The 18,779-nt window shown below is 40.4% G+C and overlaps 1 long non-coding RNA gene across 2 annotated transcripts in view; it reads right to left on the bottom strand.

Annotated features, from left to right (window-relative positions):
* Positions 1-15,694: 15,694 nt before the first annotated feature.
* The window catches only part of LOC117195579 (uncharacterized), a 60,760-nt gene continuing 57,675 nt past the window's right edge, over positions 15,695-18,779 (bottom strand). For both annotated transcript variants that reach the window (XR_004475313.2, XR_004475315.2), the window contains one exon: positions 15,695-16,315. This is a non-coding gene — a long non-coding RNA (uncharacterized LOC117195579). The remainder of the gene's footprint in view (positions 16,316-18,779) is intronic.

Here is an 18,779-nt window from a genome sequence, read left to right as displayed (position 1 = left end):
GTAGCTCAAAGAATACTCAAAGGTAAAAGTTTATATACCAACTTAACAAAAAAGTGGGGGAAGTGTCAGGGCTTCAATGTGAAAGTATGCAAGGTTCTATTGGGGTTTTTGATGTTAATGGGAATGGGCAGTTGGTCTGTCTCCTTCCTGGACTTCGAAGTGAACTCCCTTGGAGGGGAGTTAATGGCAGCTCTATTTTCTGGAAGCTCTAATTTAGTTAGATAAGAAAAATTTAGAAGAGATTTCAAATGTTTTTCACTGTAAAATAATCTTTATGCCCAAACGGTGATTCCTTTACTACTGAGTCCCCACATGGTGCCGGTGCTGCTGGTCCATGGACCACATTTTGAGTTGCAAGAGCCCAGAGACCATCTCAAAGTCACCTCCAGCTTTCTAACTCTGGGATTCTACATTGCTCTGAGGGAAGAAAATATATACTATCAAATATCCTGGACAGGCTATTCTTTATAAGAAATAACATATCAGGATAAAGGCAGTCAGGGAGAACATAGTTCTATCATCCCAATTACTCAACATCCAAAGACTCTGAGCTGCCTATACCCAGCAGGCAAGCCCTAATTGTCATAGGAACAGAGGACAGTCCAGCTCACCAGGCCACATCCTGCTGGGGAGACTATTACATCCCTGAATTCAGGACTCCTTCAACCTGTGATATACACCAAACCCCACCCCTACCCCAGCCCCACCCCATGCCGAGCTGGGTTCCACAGCCTGGGCTAGTCCTATCCCACTGCTGCCAAGAGCATAATATCCTGTTCTTGATCTCAATAAGAAAAATCCATTTGAAATGGGATCCCTGGGTATAGGCACCAAACGGACTCTTTATTAAATACTTTCTGATACCTGAATTTCTGCCCTTATACCTACCACTCTCCTTGCCAGTCAGGCAGTTGCCTGAAACACAGCCAGATGGGAGACATTCAATAAACTGGCTAGATCTTCCCCCATAATACTGAGATTTACAGTGTTAATTTAAAGCCCTCAGACATCTGTGACACCACACCACCTTGGCCAATTTTTTCTCAAGGAGCTGTATGGGTTTTCTAAAGAATTCACTGTTAGATCAATATTAGCTTTAAAGGAAAAGTTGCACCCTGAAGTCAAAGCAATGATATTGCTGAACTACACTCTAATAATTCTGTGTGATGGGAAAAATGCTTACAGCTAAGTGCCATTCCTAGAAAAGTTAGGAAAATCACTCAAGTTGCTCCTACTTTCAATTGGGAGGTTGGGATTGACATATACACACTACTATATATAAAATAGATAACCAATAAGGACCTACTGTATAGCACAGGGAACTCTACTCAATACTCTGTAATGGCCTACATGGGAAAAGAATCTAAAAAAGAGTGGATATATGTATAACTGATTCACTTTGCTGTACACCTGAAACTAACACAACATTGTAAATCAACTATACTCCAATATAAATTTTTTTTTAAAAAGTTGCTCCTACTTTTAAAGGTGATCAGGAATAGGAGACTTTGACTTTATTCCTAAATTAATGTCAAAATATGCCTTTCCCACTATATACAAGAATTTTAAATACAAATGTGTGCATAGGGAAGGAGGGGAATCTTACTGTAATAATGGAAAGAACTTGGACCAAGTGTCTCTAGAATAGTGCTGTCTAATAGAACTTTCTGCAGCAATGGAAATGTTCTATTTATATTGTCCAATATGGTGGCCATTGGACATTTGAAGTGTGGCTAGTGAACTGAAATGTTCATTTTATTTTAACCAATTTCAATTTAAATGGCCATGCGTAGCTAGTGGCTACCATACTGGGCAGTGCAAGTCCATATGCTATTCCAAGGGTGTGACCTTGGGCAAGTCATTAAACCTCCATGAATTTCACTTTGGAGAAGTTGAGAGTAAGAATAAGAAATGTGTCTGGTTTCTTGGAGTTGTTTCACTCTATAATCCATGAATAAATACAACAGTTGCTCTTGTAGTTGGGGATGTATTCAGATCTTTGGTTAAACTTAGGAACATTCTCTCTCTCTCTCAATCTCTCTCACAACACGTTAGTGACCCAGCATGGACAGAAGCCTTTTGTGGCATATAATCTAAGTACATAACCCAACACCAGCTGCCTGGCCACCAGCGTCACTCCTACTTTTCCCCCTAACACAAGACGAAATTAAACTTCTCTTGTTCCATTTTGGCAACAATAAACCCTGGCTGACCTGCACCATGAACTCTGTGTTACAATCAAGGCTATTTTACCTGCACACCGACCAGAATCCTCCAGTGTGGGGTCACAGGGCAGAGTACAGTGGAGAGTCTGACAGCGCCACAATGCCCACGTGACCCGGCCCGCAACTGGCATGGCCCCACTCTGCGAACCTTAGTTAATTTCAGGGCTACCTCCTACCAGGTTTGAAGGGAGCTGGGAAGATCAATTACAGAAATGATTAGCATGCAAATGGCAGCAGCAGGCTACAGGCAAGAACTCTCTCTATAGGGACTGCAGAGGCCAACTGTGTTAGGAGCAAATCATCCTACTATAAACTGAAGAAAAGTCACTAGCTTTTTTATCAGTGGAAAAGGATTCTCTCACTATTTTAAGTGTGTTATTCTGAAACATTTTAATCAAGTGATAAGAACTGGAGACTCGAAATATAACAATCAAGATGAAAGATAGAATACCATTTTGCCCAAAAGACATAGTGGAACTTCTATGTTTTATTTATTCATTTCATCTCACTCATTTTCTTTCCTGCACTTATTGGTGTCCTTGTATGACTCAAACATGAGGCCATGGACAGGTGCTAGCTTATACCAACATTTTCCCCAGTCCAGGGCACATTTTAAAAAATAAGGACATTGTAATCAATTCTTTATAAGGCTAAATTTATTCAAGTTAAAGGAGTTTCCTATTATGTTTGTCCTACTTTTGATATTAAGAAGTTCTTTCTTTTATGAAATGATTGTGATTCTGAACAGGAGTTTGTTTTTTCAGTTTGTTTTTGCTTTTTGTAAATATCCTTACTGGCAAAATTAACAATTAACTATTGCCAGATTTGTGTTATGTCTGTTTTGCTGGGTGAGTAAATCCCAATGTCTGGAACCCTCTGGCTTAGATATCAAGAGAGACATTCCAGACCTTCCCAGGGCCGGGTAGGCCATGGTCCATATAAGAGGACTTAGCATGGAGGTGCTTTGATCCTCCACTTCTCTGTGCTCTGTTAGTGGAAAAAATGATTCTCCTAATCCCAGGTATGGAAGAAAGAGACTTTTCTGATAGCATCACCACCCCAGTGATATCTGCTTGACACTGACCAGCCTCAAATTAAAAAATATTTTTTGAGTCTCTTGACAAAACACTGAGTTAGAAAAAAAAAATAAAGGTATGAGTTATGCTTACTATAGACATTATAATGAACATTCTATTCATCCATCCATTCTTGACATAGATCATGCCCCTCTGGGCCAGAGTATTTACAAATGAGAGTTTCCTTCACATCACCTCCATGCTTTCTAAAAAGAGTAAAGCAAAGCCCACCCCGATTGTACAAACTTCAAGTGTTGGGAACAGCACAGTATCATCAGGGAGAAGGACTGGTAACCAGTACTTGGGAGAAAAATGCTTACGGGATAATTTTTCTACCTTCAAGAAGCAATAAGAGGGTTTGTGTGTAGCAAGAGAAAGATGTGAATATGTGCAAGTGTGTAGAGGGTGGGTAGTGTAAGAAGCAGTAGCAAAGAAGCTGAACCCAGGAGAGCTCTTAGGACAATGACAAGGATGGGGGCTAATGGCTCCAGATAGGAGCCAATCCAGAGCAGCTGCCTAAGCAAGATGCAAACTAAGGTCTGCAAAAAGGACACACAACAGAGGGTGAAGACTGAGGCTTTGTACTCCCCAAACCAGGAATTAGAGCATCACTGTGCCAAGTGCACTCTTTGCATAGATTAACTTATTTAATCCTCACAGCAACCCTGTGAGGCAAATGCCAGAGCTGTCCACTTCCTCCTACAAAGGAGGAAACTGAGGCTTGGATAGGTTATGTAACCAGCCTTAAGTCACAAAGCCCGTAAGTTGGGATTTGAACCCATGGTAGCATGATACCAGGGCGCTTGGTAACAGGGAAAACTTTGCTACAAGAAATACCAGGGCAAGACCTTTTCAAATGGATGCTTGAGATAGAGCAATTAGACAAGAGGACTTTGAAAGTGCTATTTTCAAGGGAAGTTTTAATCATTTATGTTACCACATTAAGGCCAGTTTCCTACCTGCTCTCTGGAGATGAAAGTAAAGTAGTTTTTGGTATTTCCTTTTCTCAGAGTCACAGAATGGTAGAGCTACAGGGAAACTCAGGACACCATCTGGCCCAACTCCTTTATTTGACACTACAATAGGTCTCAGGAAGATGAAATAACTATGCGAGGGTCCATACTGACAAGTCTGTGACCTGTGCCCAGCTTAAGTTGACAGTCCAGGTGAAATGAGCTGATGTGTTGTTTGGCATTTAACAGGATTTTGAAGGAGTTTGGAACATGCCACCCCAGAATATACCACTTGGGCATATTGAGGCACTTGAGAAACAGCAGATGCAGGAAAGGCTCTGTGACCTCCTCTTTCTACCGAAAAGAAGGTCATAACATTTCCCATGAGAAAGGTACCCCCTCAACCCAGAAGAGAACATTCTTATCACCAGAGACTGGGAGTCCATACTGAAATGGATCTACCAAAAAACCTACTGAAACAACCCATATCTTCTGTTAGTTTCCCCCCATATATTTCATAGTCACTGTCCCAAAATTACTGCCATTAGCCCAAAACCCTTTGTCTTGTCACATCCCCATAATTTATCCCTCACTAGTAAGCTTTGGGGTCTGACAGCTTCTTTGGGTCTTCATTTTCCTTCTGAAGAACCCCACGTACATGTGAAAACATTAAATAAATTTGCATACATTTTTTTGCTGTTTCTCTCTTATGTCAGTTTAATTCCTAGGCCAGCCACAGAACCTAAGAGGGTAGAAGGAAATTTTTCTTCCCCTACAGTTCCAACAGTGTTAAAAAATATTACACTATCATTTCAGTGCCTAAAATAAACTTGGGCTCAGAAGTATGCACTCAGGCAATTGGCTCAAAGAATTCTGTTGACTCAGAAAAACAGCAAAAATAAAACCTCTCCAATCAGCATAGAGATGTGAATATAAAGTTGTGGGGCTCTGTGTGGTTAATAAATAGCACCAGTTTTATTTCTCAGTACATATAACCAAGTCAATAATAAATTTGGTTTAAGAATATGAACCAGTCATGATGCATGCTTAGGTAGATTTTTATGCCTACAATCAAACAGGCTTTTCTTGTTCAAAAAGGAACTGGACATTCAGCTCCACCATATTTTATTAAGACTTCAATATGACTCAGAATTGGCTTGAATCAAAATTAGTAACCAGATATTGTTACCTAAGGCTTGGATAATTCCTTAATCTCTTCCACCTCCTTGAGAATTCTTGTCCTAAAATTCATCATGAAAGGGAGCAAAAAAGATGAGCCACTGGATATTTCTGCAAACCTTTGACTTCACACGGATCTCTATAGTTTTAGCTAATTTCTCACAAAAGCACTGATCTTTAACATGACTAATAGGACTTAACAGTTACAAAGATTGCTGCCTCATTCTGGCTATTTACATGCAGTCTCCAAAAAGGCATATCCCAGCTGTAAACCTACAGTGTTGATTTAGATTGAAACAATAAATTCCAAGATGATAAGTAGTATCTAAAAGAAAAGAGTAAGACCCCCTAAAGTCTAATACTGTGCTAACTCCCTGAAATAAATAGGTTCTTTTTGTAGAATGGTAGAGTTAGGGCAGTAGGTGCATCTTGAATTAAACAATGAATTCACAAGATGAGGTTGTCACTTAAAAATCAGAATTTGATCCTCAAAAGTCATGTGGCTAACTTTTCAAATGATCTTCATATCCAACTCTTACCAAATTACACTCTTCTTTTTATACAGTAAGAGGTAACCATGGCCAACATGGTATTCTGCTACCTCATGAAGACATGGATGGCCCGGTGAGAGCCGAACAGACTAGAGATGTGGTCCAGAGCCTCTGTCGCAATAGATCAGCAGTCGGGTCGGGGAGAGGTTTTCAGAAACAGATGTGAGTCTTGGTTTATAATCCAGGAGACCATCTTAAGGTTGAGAGGCAAGAGAGTTGGTTATGAAATTTTCTGGTAAAGAGCCCACAAGAATATTTCCTGGGAGAAAACTTAAGGCTAGTAATGAAGCTGAATCAGAAACCAGAAAAACAGATGTCAGAGTCAGGAACACCTTCTCCTAGTGTTTCTAGATGTTTAATGAACAAAGCGCTCTGTGATCAAAAGCGTTTGGGCATGCACTAGGTTAAACATGTTTTTTTTGTTTTGTTATTTGACCACAACATTTTCACTCTTTTAATTATACTGGTGTCTGTCATGAATCTCCAAGAGGCATATGTAGCATATAGAGTTTCCAAACTCATTTGACCGGGAACTCTTTGTTCACTAAAGCTTCCATTGAAAGATAAGAGCATTGAGTCCCAAGAAGTTAAGAGATCTGGCCAGCATGGCATGGCCACCTAGATGCAGAGCTGGGACTAGGACCGTCCGGAGTGCCCGGTTTGTGGTTCATCACAGCAAACCACGTGGTCCACCTTTTTCTCCTCTCCTTGCTGAAGGCTGCCTTTGTTAGACACCACTGAGCTCGGGAAAATAATAGCTACACTCTTCTTCCTAACAGCAGCCAAGCCCACCCCAAGGCACTTCTGCCAAACCTTCCCAACAGGAAACCCAGGACTGTCTACCTCTGGCCCTTCCCTCCACCCGAGTTCAGGAAACAACTACAGTTTCAATTTTAACTCTTCCAGCAAAGCTACAGAGAAGCTCTTTGGTGATTAATAGCTGATTAACTTCTCTGCCAAACATCTGCGAGCTCCATTAATTAGACAAAATGCTAAATGGTAATCAGACAAGCACTGAAAACACCAAGACTGAGAGAGCGTTTTCCCTGAGTAGGACTCACTACCTGTTACACAGGGCCCCAAGCTATGACTGGGGCTCATGGAACTCTGAGTCCTGAGGTCTACAGTCTAGATCCTTCTCTTCCTGGGCCCTCCAGATGTAACCAGGAAGGAATGATTACCTGCTTCAGCACCTTAAGCACTATATTTTTAAAAAAGGAGGTGGAAGGGAGGGAATTGACCCTCTGCAATCTAGATTCAAACACTCCTGGCTCAAAAGTCATCAACGTCTCCTTAACACTCACTAAGCATGGTTCAAACTCCCTGATCTGGTATTCAGGGTCTTCTACGATCTGTCCCTACCTCTCCCTGATTCTCCTACACAGAACCCTCTTTCTTACCTACACAGGACCACTTGTTGCCCTCATCATGCCTCTTCCTCTCCTACTTTCACCTAGAATGGCTCTCCTCACCCTCTCTCCCCATCTAACTAACCCACAACTATATCTCAAGGGTCAGACTACATTCTCCATGAAACCTCACTGATCACACCTCCAGAAATTGATCTCCTCCTTCAGAAAATTTCTATACTTCTTCTTGTCTATAATTTTCATAGAATTCTTATCAGGAACCATCTTGAAATGCAATTAATTGCACATGTCTTATTTCCCAGACCAAATTGTAAGCTTTTGGAAGCCAAGGTCACCGTCTTCAACATTTTCTACTTGACACAGTGAAGGCACTCAATGAGTGCTCAAAATCCTTCAGTTACCCCTCTCTACCCACACTGCCCCCATAGCCTTTAGGGTAAGGTTCCAACATCTGAACTTAACATACAAACTCTTTCATAATTTTCACCTTTCCAACCTCTCCTGTCCAAGTCTACCCCTCTTGTCTAAATCCTGTCTCTAGCCATGCCAAGTTATTGAGATTTCCCAGAGGGCCATGCTTCTACCTCTGCAGACATTCTCCTCTCTCCCTGGAATGCATTTCACCCATTTATCTACCTGGCAAGCTCAAGACTTGACAATCCCACACAGGAGCCTTCATCCCTGGTCTAGGTTAGGGCCCCCTGCCTCAGTGTACACAGAGCCCCTATAACTTTGTCATGGTACCTGTAACACTTCCAGTTTACTTCTCTATATCCCCCACAACTTGAACTTCCTTAAGAGGTCCTTGAAGACAGGAATTGCATCTCATTCATTGTGCTATCTCCAGGACAGCACAGTACCTGCATGTAGTAACCTGCATGTAGTAGATGTGGTCACCAGCCTCCAATATGCCCCCCAAATGATCACAGCCTCCAGGTGTTCATGCTCGTGTGTATTCTCTCCCACTGAGTGTGGGCTGGAATTCCTAATGCATATAATAATAATAATAATAATAATAAAACAACACTGAGTGACCAAGACTAGGTCATAAAAGGCAGTATGGTAGCTCTCCCTTGTGTTCTTAAATCACTTGCTGTGAGGAAAGCTAACCACCATGTCCTGAACAGGACTATGCCCCATGCAGCGAGGCACTGAAACCTCCAGCCAACAGCCACAGGTGTGAGCTTGGAAGAGGATCCTCTAGCCTGGGTGGAGCCTCGGGTGATTGCAGCTCTTCTGACACCTTGATTACAGCCTTGTGAGAAACCATGAAACAGAACCACCCAGCTAAGCTGCTCCCAGATTCCTGACCCACAGGAACTACAAGGTAATAAAAGTGTATTGTTCTAAGCCGCTAAGTTTGAAGATTTGTTGCTCACCCTTAGATAACTAATACATATTTTGGAATCTGGAAGTGGAGTTCAACAGTAACAAAAACCTCACATAATGGGAGCGGCTCTGGAACCAAGTAGTGGGCAGAAGCTACAAATCTATAGGATCTGGAGTAGATTGTCAGTGAGAGCTTAAAGTGCCTTGAACACAGTGTTTGAAGATCTTTAGACTCTGAGGAAGCTACTGGTGAGGATAATGAGGAACCTCTTTTTGGAAAGTGGAGGAAAGGAAATCCTTGCTATGTAGTGGTAGAAAATTTAACAACACTGTCATCTGCAGTAATGTGGAAAGCAGAACATATAACTAATGAAATAGGTAATCTAGCTGAGAAGATTTTCAACCAGAATGTTGAAGGGGCCACCTGGTTTCTGTTTGCTGATTCTAGTAAAATGCAAAATAAAAGAGATAGGCTAAAAGAACTGTTAAAATAAAAGATACCAAGACTTGCTGGTTTTGAATATTCCCAGCCTCTCCAGATGGCAAATGATACTAAAATTTAGAAATGGTTTCTAAGCAAAGGTCAAATGAGGGCACCCAGGAAACCATGGTCTAAAGATAAAGCCAACAGTATAGCTACAAACTCTTCTAAGATCTCAGATCCTAAACTATAAATGCTTTGTGAAGAGAACTTAAAAGATGAAGTCCTTTTGGCCTAGAGTACTGATCAGAGAATCATGCCCTTCTTTTTTCAATAACATTGACACTATAGTTCATATTGATAAAGGACTATATTTAAAATTTCCCAAATTTGACTCTCAAAACAACACTGTGAATTAGGGCAGATATGAGTAAACAATGGACCCAGAGAGATGGGCAATTTGCCCAATATCTCATAACTAAGTCATAAAAGAATCAGACTCAAGCCACTTCATCATCAAGCCACCTCATTAAGTAAATAGACCCTTGAAAGTATGTCTAAAATTGTGGAGAGCAGAAAAGTTCCAAAGGCACTTGTATACAGATATTTTAACATTTTGTTTTTAAACTCCATTTTTATTTTTAGCTGAAATCTGTAAGATTTATGTAACTTAGATCTCTCAGCTGCTTCCTCATCACCCAGGTCCTGGGTCCACATGTGTTGTGACTGTTTTCACTTTGCTTAAACCCTGGTACAGAACAGCATGTCCTTGATTTCCTCAAGGATGAATCTACTCACATAAGCATTAGTGACCAAGGCACATGCTATGGAAGACTTTTCAAGAGGCAGAACATACTACAGCAAGCCATGTCAAAGTTCCCATTCCCATTAAACACTTCTTTCCAACGAAATAATGCCATTTGCTGCAACATGGAGGGACCTAGAGATTATCAGACTAAGTGAAGTAAGTCAGACAGAGAAAGACAAATACCACATGATATCCCTTATATGTGGAATATGAAATATGATACCAACAAACTTATCTACGAAACAGAAACAGACTCACAGACATACTTGTCTGTGAGTTGCCATGGGGGAGGGGCTGTGGGGGAGGGATGGGTTGGGAGTTTGGGATTAGCAGATGCAAACTATTGTACATAGAATGGATAAACAGCAAGGTCCTACTGTGTAGCACAGGGAACTATATTCAATATCCTGTGAAAAACCATAATGGAAAAGAATATGAAAAAGAATGTGTATACGTGTGTGTGTATATATATATATATAGATATATATACCCATATATTATCTGAATCACTTTGCTGTGCAGCAGAAATTAACACAACATTGTAAATCAACTACACTTCAATAAAATAAATTTTTAAAAAGTACTGCTTTCCTTCCAAGTTCCCCTTGGATTTGCTTCAAAATAAAAAGAGAGAGGAGGAAGTACATTGAAGATATAGATGAAGAAGAAATTGGCCATGGGTACCTGGGGATTCATTATATTATTCTGTCTACTTTTGGATATGTTTCAAAATTTTGTGATCAAAAGTTAAACAAACATAGCCCCCCACCCACCCACTTTAGCTATGAAGACTTTGGCATTTCTCTTTTGGGTCTCCTCTCTTTCTCAAATTCTCTCCCGTCCACATCCTGCAACTCGACTTCCTCTTCTCTCAGACCTCCCTCCTCCTCCTGGACTCTGGCACTGGCTTACCAAACTGCTCACTGAATTCAACAAAACAAAGGACTCCCCAAGTAACAGGACCCACCCTCCTTCCAAGGCTGTTGAGTGACTGTCTTTTGTTACTTGAGCATCCTTTGGGGGCTTAATCCGCAGTCAAAGTGGTTTATCAAAGTAATTCTCCCAAACACCTACAGTGCTTTCCTCAAGAATACTGGTGAATAAAATTTTCTCCATCTTGCTACACTTATTATTCTGAATTCCTTTGCACTTTGTTCAAAAGAAGCCAGTCATTGAAACTTGATTTTGAGAACCAAAGCTTGTATTCAACTACTTCTGAAAAGAGTAGTTAATTCTATTTGAGTTTCTCTCCATAGCCCCATTCAAAACAGGTTGTGTGTATCTAAGAATAAATGGAATCACCACACAAGAGGTTTATTATCAGGGCGAAGCTTTGGGAAGCAACTCCCACTACTTAATGCTGAAAGGAAGGGAGAAACAGAAGAAGGAATCCAGGCTGCAATGAATGGAAGGTGGCAGTTAAAGAGGAAGGAGGGAATGGAGAAACAGGAGGAGAGGGGGACAGGGTGGGAAATATTTGAAAAACCACCGTCACTATCATCGCATACAACTTTCTGCTGCACCGGTTCAAAAGAACAAAAACTATCCATACAAACCAGAAAGTCAGCTTTGATTTAACCCCCTCCCAAAGCCTTTGCCCTTCTTTGAGTACCTTTATTTAGACCGCATTTGGCTTTCTACTAGTTTCGTGGGGGTTTGTACTATTTTCACTGCCTCTTTTGGTTAAAAAGATAAACTTAGTCCTATGGACCCTGCAGGCCTGTACAGCGACCTATGATCCTTTATTCTGTCTGCACAGGGTAGGTGTTTGATGTTTAAATCACCCTGAGCCTATTTTGTTTTGTTCTTGTTTGTTTCTGTGAAACACCCCAGTTTTCTTGCCGCTGCACCTGCCGAGCAAAAAAGGCATGAGATACAGAGAAACTGGTCCCTCTGAAGGGGACCAAGGGCCGATTATGTCAACAATCTCCCCGCCTGATGGGTCCCGAGTTGTCAAATGACAATTGTGACTCCCTGCATTTCAAGAGTCACGAACAAATGGTTCCATCTGAAGCCCTCTGGGTAATAGTAGCCTTTTGAGGTTATGATATCTCTGGATGGAATTCAATAAGAGAAATTCACTTTCAATTGAGTCCTTGGAACAGAGCCAGGCAAGCTGAACAATGCAATATGCTTCCCATGAAAATTGCACCGATCCTCTTTCTTTTTCTCCTTCTCTTTGCTTTCTGCTTCTAACCTTGTTCACATGTTACCTCTTCCCACTTCCACTCCCTCCTTCTTTCAGGGGACAGCAGAGCTTTTAAAAATAAAACCCAGCACTTAAATAAGAGCGGTTTGTATAGAATGACACAGCTCCCATGTGACAGCCTTGAGAATTCACTCTCTCCTCAGCTGACCTTTGCGACTTCTACCAGGAAAATGGCACAGAGCCACTGTGAAGGGGAGACCGGGGATTATCACAACCACCAGTCTTCCATTACTGGTTCATATAAAGAGTTTGACTCTTTTCTTTCTATTTTTTACTTTTAAACTGAGAGGAGGTGAAATGTACAAAGCCTGCCCAAACACCAAGGCCTAACTGCTGGCTTTTTTCCTCTCGATAACTCTCTGCCTCTCTCTCTCTGTCTCTCTCTCTCTCCCACCTCCGTGTGTGTGTGTGTTGTGTGTGTGTGTGTGTGTGTGTGTGTGTGTGTGTGTGTGTGTTCTTCTTCTCTTTCTCTCTTCCCCTCTTTTTGCTTGGTTTATTCCTCATTTTGCCAAGATTTTCCTCTGAATAATTATTATTTCTTGGCCTGGAAAAGGTTGTAATTCTCTTTGTCTTTTGCATTTGATCATCCAAGTGGATTAATGTGGGTGTTAAATGGGTGGAAGAAGTCGTTTTCTTTGTCAAATTCTGTTAATCATCCTTTTGATTTCACACTCTCATTCTCCCCACCCACACACATCCCTCCTGCCCCAACAGAAATGGTGTGGGTGTGTTTCTTCTCCAATGCTGTCTCCTTTTTGGAGAGCAGTCCATCTGAACGCCAGGAATGAGTAGACGTGCAGAAGAGAACCCCACACCTATGTACGGCTTTGTATCTACCAGGAAGGGGTGTGTGAAAGGGATGGGAGGGGTGTGTTTTTGCACTTTTCTCTGGATCCGTCTACAACTTCAGCTTCAAATTTGTTCCTCTGAAAATCTCTCTGGTTCTAATATCTCCAGGTCAAGGGGCTGACTTTGGATTTTGTTTGTTTTTTCTCTCAGAAAAAGCATAGAGGAGGCAGCCATTATGTAATATTTAAACCAACACCAGTGAAGGCCAACCACCCCAAGCCCAAAGCTCTGGTCCTCTGGTGAGTTCAAAATCATGCCTTCTTCTAACCTCAGGTGCAGAACCTTTGACTGGACTTGCCAGAAGGTTCTACCAGCCCACCACCCACAGGCCCTCCTTCCCCAGCCCCTGTTCCCTGCATGGATTCTTACAGAACCATGCTTTGGTGAACTGGGCATGATGATTTAGAGACTTAGAGGCTATCATGTGTGGGTGAATGGGAAATTACTCTGACTGAAGGAAAAGCTACTTTGAAGGGCTTGGTCCACCCTTTCAGGAGGCAGTATCCTGGGGGGAAGAGTGCCTGGAAGGCAAGCAGCCCAGCAAAGAAATTCAAAGATATTTGACCAACTATTAAAATAGTTAATAGAGCTAAGAGTTTGATTGGTGTCTGAAAGTTGCAGTCCCTGAAATCAAGTGTATTTGAGGACAGACCTGTGATGTATCCCCTTGTAATCCAAATAGTTCCATAATGTTCCTAGAGTCATCAAGTCTTTATCCTCATCCCACCAAGGTTCCTACCCTACTAATAATGATAAAGTCTTAGGTAGAGAAACTAGCTGCTATTAAAGCCTTCCTACACCAACCCTGTCCATGAAGCTCCAAAAACTATGACGTTCCAGGCACCAATGGGGGAGTCCCTCTGTATCAGGAGAGAAAACTGATGCATGCTGTTACCTGCATGTGACCATATGGTCACCCAGCCATCAAGATGACTGGTCTCAGCAATTCCACTCCTAGGTATATATCCAAAAAAACAAAAACAGAAACCCACTCATTTGAAAAGATACATGCACCTCAATGTTCAGAGCAGCATTATTTACAATTGCCAATATATGGAAATGACTTAAGTGTCCATCAACAGATGAATAGATAATGGATAAAGAAGATGTGGTGTATATATATACACACACACACACACACACACACACACACAGAATACTACTTAACCATAAAAAAGAACAAAATTTTGCCATTTTCAGCAACATGGATGGACTTGGAGGTCATCATGCTAAGTGAAATAAGTCAGACAGAGGGAGACAAATACTTTATGATATGACTTATGTGTGGAATCTAAAAAATACAACAAACTAGTGACTATAACAGAAAAGAAGCAGACTTACAGATGTAGAGAACAAACTACTGGTTACCAGTGGGGAGGGGCAATATAAGGGTGAGGGAACGGGAGATACAAACTACTGGGTGTAAGACAGGCTACAGGGATGTATTGTACAACACGGGGAATATAGCCAATAATTTGCAATAACTGTAAATGGAAAGTAACCTTTAAAATGGTATAAAAAATGAAAAAGGTGACTGTCATCATGATGCATCTGTTATCTACCTAGTCAAAGACAAAAAATAGATTTTTACCTCAAGTTCCAATTTTGATTGACTCATAATGGTTATCTCCAAAGCTGTACTGAAAAAGATCCTGAAGCTACATCAAAACCTAGCAGACAAGAATACTGAGATCAATAGATAAACAACAAGGACCTACTGTACAGCACAAGGAACCATATTCAATATCTTGTAATAACCTGTAATGGAAAAGAATATATATATATTCTTTTTCAGATATATATATATATATATATAAAAAACTGCTGCACACCTGAAACTAATGCAAAATTGTAAATCAACTATACTTCAATTTAAAAAAAAAAGAGAGAGAGAAAAAAGAATACTGAGATCAATTAGTTATGTCTGCCATGGGTTAGAGTGGTAACATAGATGCTGTCTATTAGCTATTCCTGACAAGGGGATTCCAAAGTCTAGAACAGAAGACTTCACATCAATGTTTCAAATTCTATCAAGCGGAAAAGCCCTGTGTTTTTCCAGAACAGTGTTTCAACCATGTAAAATGCTGTTCTTCTCTAAGCTGCCACTGATTGAATATCTGTAGTGTGCCAGGGACTATGCTGTGATCAGTACTTACATTATTTTATTCAATCTTTATTATAACACTGCGAGGTAGGTGTTATCCCCATTTTGCAGCTGACAGTTCAGAAAGGTTAAATAACTTGCCCAAGGATTCTTAGGCAATAACTGATGAAGCCAAGACCTGAAGGCGGTCTGCCGTGAAATCTAAAGGCAAGGATCCTGCCATAAATCCTGCTGCCTCCTTGGGATTAGAAGACACTAAGGCAGACTCAGGGAGCGGGAATCCTTGGCAGTTTGCTGTCAAGCCTTACAGCAAAGTCTTCAAGCTGCCCATCATTCTTTTTGGCTCCTGACAGCTCCAGCTAATTGTCTGCCATTAGGCAGTTGAGATTTTTAATTACAGTTATATTCCGCTGAGCTGAAATTTCAGCTAATTATAATTGAAATTGAGGGCTAAAAGCAAGTTTCAAAGGTCATCCAGCAGTTTTCTTTGTGTGTATATATGTCTTTGTTAATGCTGTGTAAGTAATACATATATATGGTTTAAAAAATCAAATACTATATGAAAAGACTTACATTGAAAATTGGTGACCCCTCCTGTGCCCCACCAAGTCCTGCTTCCCAGAAGCAAGCACTTTTAATCATTTCTATTTTTATTTCTCCTGGTGGTTCTTTCCAATCTCTATATACTAGATACATAGCTCAATTTCTTGATTTACCATCTTTAGATATTATCTACTGACTTCCACTACGATGGAGGAAAATTTAAGTCACCTCTACCACCTCTTCCTTACTGCCCCTCCCCCTCCTCATCCCAATTTAGTTACACCTCCATTTTCAGTTCTTCCTCTTGACATCGGCAACTTCAAGTGGCATACTAAAGCCTCACTTCTTGTTCCGTCAACTTTTCACAGCTATTTCCTTCTCCTTCTCTTCCATTCCCCAACCTGTGACAGCTATACCTGTAATGTTTACATTATCAAGACTCATAATGTTTATATTCTGCTTGGAACCATAGCTAAGTCCTCGTGATTTGTATGAGTGAAAGTTAAAAACTGAAAAACAGAAAATAATGTAACATTTCTGGCATCTATTCAAATGGATTCTCCTCTTCACATCCCATCAACTAGTCAAAATCATACCTCAGGTGAGTTGGCTTTATATTTGGGCAATGCCTTTCTTGTACACTTCTGTTATTATTGTCTTCCTGAAGTCTCTGATTCACTTCTCCTTTTTCTTATTTTCTGCAGCATTATAAAAGCCTCATGATTTTCAAAGTTCTCAACATACAGTTTAACCTATAAGCTCCACTGTCCTCCACTTGGCCAAGACCTCTTTCACAGCATCCCCTGTCTTTCCTCTCCCATCGGGACTAGTTTCTCCCTAGACTTGAGACCCAGCTGCCAGGATGGGATTTTTGTTTGCTGCTTTTTCTGGGTTGGAGGCTTTGTCTCCCATAGCTTCCTCTTTTTTTTTGTTCACTCCTTTGATTTCTTTTTCTGAAACACATTCTCTAATGTGCATGGTCATAGTATTTCTGAGTCCTTGAAAAAATGATCTTTATTCTGACCTCAAACTTGATTGATAGATTAGCTAGGTATAGAATTTTAGAACAAAAGCCACATTCAATCAGAACTTTGAAAGGATTGCTCAATGTCTTCTAGCATTCAGTATCACTGTTAAAATTAATTGCCAGATTAATTGCTATGGTCTGAATGTTTGTGTCCCCTCAAAATTCATATATTGAAATTCTAATGCCCAATGTGATGTTATTTGGAGGCAGAGACTTTGGAAGGTGCTTAACTCATGAAAGTTGGAGCCCTCATGAAGGGAATTAGTGACTTTAGCCCCCTTCCACCATTTAAGGATACAATGACAAGGGACCAGCTATGAATCAGGAAAAGGGTCTCACTGGAATGTGACCATACTAAGACCTTGATCTTAGGCTTCCAGACTCCAGAACTGTGAGAAATAAATGTTTGTTTTTATTAGCCACCCAGTCTCTTGTATTTTGTCGTAGCAGCTTGAAGAGACTAAGTGACTCTTGTTCCTTTCTAAATTGCCTGCTTTTCTTCTCAGGAAACTTTTAAGACCTTCTCTTTAACTCCAATGAAACAAAATTTTATGATTATTTGTCTTGGTGTAGATCTCTTTTCATTTATTCCATTCAACACTTTAGGTCCTTATAATCTGAAGACTTGTATCTTCCTCCAGTTCTGGGTAATTTTCTTTTCTTATTTATTTAATAATTTCCCCTCCTCTGGTTTCCTCTGTAAATTCAGGAACTCCTATTAAAGCCAATCTATTATTCAGAGAAAGCTACTTCTGTATTGATCCTCCTACCTTTTCTTTTTCTAATTCTTTCTATCTCTCCTCCCTTCCTTTCTTTCTCTCTCTCTATCACTCTTTTTATTCTAAGTTTTCCTTCACTTATCCTAAGATTTCCTTCACTTCACCTTCCAATCTTTATATCAATTTATTTTGTTGGCAGTCATCATTTATGTTTCACAAGATCTTTCTTATTTTATCTCTTTTTTCCTTTTTGTAACATTCTCTCTTGTTTAATGGATGCAAAATTTTCTCAAATCCGTTTGAGGAAACTAATTATTTTTTTAAGTGCTCCTCTGTCCCTTGAATTATTTTCCTCCAGGCTCATTTTTATTTGTTTCTCTTAGCCATTCTCTTTCAAGTTACTGGCTTTTCTCAATACTCTGACAATCATCAGATATCTTTTCATATTTAAGAAGGAAACAATAGAATGGCTGACCAGGAGCTCTGTGAATAAGGGTTTGGCTTATCAACTGGCAGGATTTGCTTCACATGAACTGGTGGGAAACCATCCATTACATCTAGAGATTCCTCAGTTCCAGAATCAAGAGAGCTTTGGTCTGGGGCAGTAATCCTCACACTAGTCTTCTTCCAAAGACTGTGTTCAGTGTCTGTAGAGATATTCACTTTGAGAACAAGGGCTATTCTGGGTTGCACAGGAAAGATAGCAAGAATGGGGTCAACAGTTCCATGAAGCTCCAATTTGTCTTCTGTTTTCAATCCCACTGACATTCATGCTATCTCCAAGGACAGAGCCTCCCTATAGTTCTTTTGGGCAACAGACGTCCTACTTTAGCTAAAGCCCAAGTACACATTCCTGTGCTGAAGCTTTCTTTACTCTGTTTTATTAGCCAATTATTTCTCCAAATGTTTTCTACCTTCTAGAGATTTGTTGAAATATATGAACCATCACTACCCGCTTATACACTTATTACTTTTAGTTTTTATAAGTTTATAATTTTTTTAATTCTTTACTATAATTTTAATGCCATCTGAGAAAGAGGGAGAGACAGAGTACTTCTGCCATTTTGAACAAAAGTCCCTGAAATGGCTTTCAGACAGTGCTCCACAAGGCCAAGCTTATGAAGAGAAAGAGCAAGGATGGGACACCAAAGTAAGAGATGAGTGGTGAAGCTGTCCAACTTCAACTAGAGTGCTCTGTTTTTATTGATTGTGCTTCTGCAGATTTCACTTGATTAGATCTTCCTATAAGAAAGAATCAAAGAATAATTCAAGATAAAGTCTAATCAAGTGCTGAAATAAGTGGTCCAGAAAATGAGCTTTCAGGTATGGGCTAGAACAGTCAGAGAAGGGTACTTGGGAGAGGTAGGACTTCTAGAGAGATCTGGGTCTGAAAATGTATGTTGGGGCCAGATTCTA

The sequence above is a fragment of the Orcinus orca genome, chromosome 13, assembly GCF_937001465.1.
Source record: "Orcinus orca chromosome 13, mOrcOrc1.1, whole genome shotgun sequence".
NCBI lineage: Eukaryota > Metazoa > Chordata > Mammalia > Artiodactyla > Delphinidae > Orcinus > Orcinus orca.
This window is presented reverse-complemented; position numbering and strand designations above follow the sequence as displayed.